General features: G+C 52.9%; 1 pseudogene; it reads right to left on the reverse strand.

The window, feature by feature from the left end:
• Positions 1-3,037, reverse strand: part of LOC135533987 (GPI-anchor transamidase-like) — a 35,352-nt pseudogene extending 32,315 nt beyond the window's left edge.
• Positions 3,038-5,598: the final 2,561 nt, after the last annotated feature.

Raw genomic sequence — 5,598 nt, forward strand, 5'->3', positions numbered from 1 at the left:
TGTGTGTGTGTGTGTAGCGTGTGCCTAGTGTGTGTGTGTGTGTGTGTAGCGTGTGCCTAGTGTGTGTGTGTGTGTGTGTAGCGTGTGCCTAGTGTGTGTGTGTGTGTGTGTGTAGCGTGTGCCTAGTGTGTGTGTGTGTGTGTGTAGCGTGTGCCTAGTGTGTGTGTGTGTGTGTGTGTAGCGTGTGCCTAGTGTGTGTGTGTGTGTGTGTGTAGCGTGTGCCTAGTGTGTGTGTGTGTGTGTGTGTAGCGTGTGCCTAGTGTGTGTGTGTGTGTGTGTGTAGCGTGTGCCTAGTGTGTGTGTGTGTGTGTGTGTAGCGTGTGCCTATGTGTGTGTGTGTGTGTGTGTAGCGTGTGCCTAGTGTGTGTGTGTGTGTGTGTGTAGCGTGTGCCTAGTGTGTGTGTGTGTGTGTGTGTAGCGTGTGCCTAGTGTGTGTGTGTGTGTGTGTGTAGCGTGTGCCTAGTGTGTGTGTGTGTGTGTGTAGCGTGTGCCTAGTGTGTGTGTGTGTGTGTAGCGTGTGCCTAGTGTGTGTGTGTGTGTGTGTAGCGTGTGCCTAGTGTGTGTGTGTGTGTGTGTAGCGTGTGCCTAGTGTGTGTGTGTGTGTGTGAGCGTGTGCCTAGTGTGTGTGTGTGTGTGTGTAGCGTGTGCCTAGTGTGTGTGTGTGTGTGTGTGTAGCGTGTGCCTAGTGTGTGTGTGTGTGTGTAGCGTGTGCCTAGTGTGTGTGTGTGTGTGTAGGTGTGCGTGTGTGTGCGTGTCTAGTGTGTGTGTGTGTGTGTAGCGTGTGCCTAGTGTGTGTGTGTGTGTGTGTAGCGTGTGCCTAGTGTGTGTGTGTGTGTGTGTGTAGCGTGTGCCTAGTGTGTGTGTGTGTGTGTAGCGTGTGCCTAGGTGTGTGTGTGTGTGTGTAGCGTGTGCCTAGTGTGTGTGTGTGTGTGTGAGCGTGTGCCTAGTGTGTGTGTGTGTGTGTAGCGTGTGCCTAGTGTGTGTGTGTGTGTGTGTAGCGTGTGCCTAGTGTGTGTGTGTGTGTGTGTAGCGTGTGCCTAGTGTGTGTGTGTGTGTGTAGCGTGTGCCTAGTGTGTGTGTGTGTGTGTAGCGTGTGCCTAGTGTGTGTGTGTGTGTGTAGCGTGTGCCTAGTGTGTGTGTGTGTGTGTAGCGTGTGCCTAGTGTGTGTGTGTGTGTGTGTAGCGTGTGCCTAGTGTGTGTGTGTGTGTGTGTGTAGCGTGTGCCTAGTGTGTGTGTGTGTGTAGCGTGTGCCTAGTGTGTGTGTGTGTGTGTAGCGTGTGCCTAGTGTGTGTGTGTGTGTGTAGCGTGTGCCTAGTGTGTGTGTGTGTGTGTGTAGCGTGTGCCTAGTGTGTGTGTGTGTGTGTGTAGCGTGTGCCTAGTGTGTGTGTGTAGCGTGCCTAGTGTGTGTGTGTGTGTGTGCGTGTGCCTAGTGTGTGTGTGTGTGTGTAGCGTGTGCCTAGTGTGTGTGTGTGTGTGTGTAGCGTGTGCCTAGTGTGTGTGTGTGTGTGTAGCGTGTGCCTAGTGTGTGTGTGTGTGTGTAGCGTGTGCCTAGTGTGTGTGTGTGTGTGTAGCGTGTGCCTAGTGTGTGTGTGTGTGTGTGTAGCGTGTGCCTAGTGTGTGTGTGTGTGTGTGTAGCGTGTGCCTAGTGTGTGTGTGTGTGTGTGTAGCGTGTGCCTAGTGTGTGTGTGTGTGTGTGTATGCTGTGTGCCTAGTGTGTGTGTGTGTGTGTGTGTGAGCGTGTGCCTAGTGTGTGTGTGTGTGTGTAGCGTGTGCCTAGGTGTGTGTGTGTGTGTGTAGCGTGTGCCTAGTGTGTGTGTGTGTGTGTGTAGCGTGTGCCTAGTGTGTGTGTGTGTGTGTGTAGCGTGTGCCTAGTGTGTGTGTGTGTGTAGCGTGTGCCTAGTGTGTGTGTGTGTGTGTAGCGTGTGCGCCTAGTGTGTGTGTGTGTGTAGCGTGTGCCTAGTGTGTGTGTGTGTGTGTAGCGTGTGCCTAGTGTGTGTGTGTGTGTGTAGCGTGTGCCTAGTGTGTGTGTGTGTGTGTAGCGTGTGCCTAGTGTGTGTGTGTGTGTAGCGTGTGCCTAGTGTGTGTGTGTGTGTAGCGTGTGCCTAGTGTGTGTGTGTGTGTAGCGTGTGCCTATGTGTGTGTGTGTGTGTAGCGTGTGCCTAGTGTGTGTGTGTGTAGCGTGTGCCTAGTGTGTGTGTGTGTGTGTAGCGTGTGCCTAGTGTGTGTGTGTGTGTGTAGCGTGTGCCTAGTGTGTGTGTGTGTGTGTGTAGCGTGTGCCTAGTGTGTGTGTGTGTGTGTAGCGTGTGCCTAGTGTGTGTGTGTGTGTGTAGCGTGTGCCTAGGTGTGTGTGTGTGTGTAGCGTGTGCCTAGTGTGTGTGTGTGTGTGTGTAGCGTGTGCCTAGTGTGTGTGTGTGTGTGTGTAGCGTGTGCCTAGTGTGTGTGTGTGTGTAGCGTGTGCCTAGTGTGTGTGTGTGTGTGTAGCGTGTGCCTAGTGTGTGTGTGTGTGTGTAGCATGTGCCTAGTGTGTGTAGCGTGTGCCTAGTGTGTGTGTGTGTGTGTAGCATGTGCCTAGTGTGTGTAGCATGTGCCTAGTGTGTGTAGCGTGTGCCTAGTGTGTGTGTACCAGTGAGGTAGATGAGGATGTTGCTGTGGTCGTCAGAGAGGAGACGTTTAGACCGTGGCGTGCTGGGAGGCAGCCTTCCCGTCAGCACACGAAGGAAGTTCTCAACGGTCACCTGGGAAAAAATACAATTTAAAATAAAAAGAGAGAGAGAGGATTTCACTGTGAGGTCTACCTACACCTGTTGTATTCAGTTGTATTGGCAAAGGGGGAGGGGCTTGGCGTGAGCGGCATAGGGGGAGGGCTTGGTGTGAGTGGCAACACACTCACCTCGTAACCACGGTAATCCACCTCTACGTCATCTCCATACACGTTGAGCTCCATGTTCTTGTGACTGAACACCGTGGCCGGCTTCGGGTTTCTATGGTTACACGCCATGTCGTCTGCCAGCATCAAAACTATGTGACTGGAGAGAGGGGAGGGAGGAGGGAAGTAAAGAGAGAGGGAGGAGGGAAGTAAAGAGAGAGGGAGGAGGGAAGTAAAGAGAGAGGGAGGAGGGAAGTAAAGAGAGGGAGGGAGGAAGTAAAGAGAGAGGGAGGGACCAGTTATAACATGTCCATCTTTGACCTGAGTATGTCACCTGTGGAGGAGCAGCACTCTGTCAGACAGACAGACAGAGACAGACAGACAGACAGACCCTGTGGTGGAGCAGCACTCTGTCAGACAGACAGACCCTGTGGTGGAGCAGCACTGTCAGACAGACAGACCATGTGGTGGAGCAGCACTCTGTCAGACAGACAGACCCTGTGGAGGAGCAGCACTCTGTCAGACAGACAGACAGACCCTGTGGTGGAGCAGCACTGTCAGACAGACAGACCCTGTGGTGGAGCAGCACTCTGTCAGACAGACAGACCCTGTGGTGGAGCAGCACTCTGTCAGACAGACAGACCATGTGGTGGAGCAGCACTCTGTCAGACAGACAGACCCTGTGGAGGAGCAGCACTCTGTCAGACAGACAGACAGACCCTGTGGTGGAGCAGCACTGTCAGACAGACAGACCCTGTGGTGGAGCAGCACTCTGTCAGACAGACAGACCCTGTGGTGGAGCAGCACTCTGTCAGACAGACAGACCCTGTGGTGGAGCAGCACTGTCAGACAGACAGACCCTGTGGTGGAGCAGCACTCTGTCAGACAGACAGACCCTGTGGTGGAGCAGCACTGTCAGACAGACAGACCCTGTGGTGGAGCAGCACTCTGTCAGACAGACAGACCCTGTGGTGGAGCAGCACTCTGTCAGACAGACAGACCCTGTGGTGGAGCAGCATTGTCAGACAGACAGACCCTGTGGTGGAGCAGCACTCTGTCAGACAGACAGACCCTGTGGTGGAGCAGCACTGTCAGACAGACAGACCCTGTGGTGGAGCAGCACTGTCAGACAGACAGACCCTGTGGTCCATAACTGGTACAGACTAGTACCATTTTAGAATAGCGTCTCATGATTACAATCAACTCTTCCCAGCCCTACCGATCTAAAGAAACTACTGAAGCCTGTTAGAAAACGCTTATACAATCAGTTGAATTTCATCAACGGCCACTAGTCTCTTGTATGCACCGGGCCAATAGTATCCTCTTCACGTGCATATGGCAGCTGTTACCAGCCAGCTGCATCACCTACTCACTCACCTGCTTCTCTCAGCATTCCCTAACCAGACATCACTCACCTGCTTCTCTCAGCATTCCCTAACCAGACATCACTCACCTGCTTCTCTCAGCATTCCCTAACCAGACATCACTCACCTGCTTCTCTCAGCATTCCCTAACCAGACATCACTCACCTGCTTCTCTCAGCATTCCCTAACCAGACATCACTCACCTGCTTCTCTCAGCATTCCCTAACCAGACATCACTCACCTGCTTCTCTCAGCATTCCCTAACCAGACATCACTCACCTGCTTCTCTCAGCATTCCCTAACCAGACATCACTCACCTGCTTCTCTCAGCATTCCCTAACCAGACATCACTCACCTGCTTCTCTCAGCATTCCCTAACCAGACATCACTCACCTGCTTCTCTCAGCATTCCCTAACCAGACATCACTCACCTGCTTCTCTCAGCATCCCCTAACCAGACATCACTCACCTGCTTCTCTCAGCATCCCCTAACCAGACATCACTCACCTGCTTCTCTCAGCTTCCCCTAACCAGACATCACTCACCTGCTTCTCTCAGCTTCCCCTAACCAGTCCTCACTCACCTGCTTCTCTCAGCTTCCCTAACCAGTCCTCACTCACCTGCTTCTCTCAGCTTCCCCTAACCAGTCCTCACTCACCTGCTTCTCTCAGCATTCCCTAACCAGACATCACTCACCTGCTTCTCTCAGCATTCCCCTAACCAGACATCACTCACCTGCTTCTCTCAGCATCCCCTAACCAGTCCTCACTCACCTGCTTCTCTCAGCATCCCCTAACCAGACATCACTCACCTGCTTCTCTCAGCTTCCCCTAACCAGACATCACTCACCTGCTTCTCTCAGCTTCCCCTAACCAGTCCTCACTCACCTGCTTCTCTCAGCATTCCCTAACCAGACATCACTCACCTGCTTCTCTCAGCATTCCCTAACCAGACATCACTCACCTGCTTCTCTCAGCATCCCCTAACCAGTCCTCACTCACCTGCTTCTCTCAGCATCCCCTAACCAGACATCACTCACCTGCTTCTCTCAGCTTCCCCTAACCAGACATCACTCACCTGCTTCTCTCAGCTTCCCTAACCAGTCCTCACTCACCTGCTTCTCTCAGCTTCCCTAACCAGTCCTCACTCACCTGCTTCTCTCAGCATTCCCTAACCAGACATCACTCACCTGCTTCTCTCAGCATTCCCTAACCAGTCCTCACTCACCTGCTTCGCTCCGTCTGCTCTCCACGTGCGCCTAAAACTCAGTTTTAAATATATATAATTTAGCCGTGATGCAGCCCCAGACCTTGAGGAGAGTTGTTACATTTCTCCACTGTTACATTGGATCAGCGCGCAAAGTGAGCA

Source organism: Oncorhynchus masou, unplaced genomic scaffold, assembly GCF_036934945.1.
Source record: "Oncorhynchus masou masou isolate Uvic2021 unplaced genomic scaffold, UVic_Omas_1.1 unplaced_scaffold_2881, whole genome shotgun sequence".
Taxonomy (NCBI): Eukaryota; Metazoa; Chordata; class Actinopteri; order Salmoniformes; family Salmonidae; genus Oncorhynchus; species Oncorhynchus masou.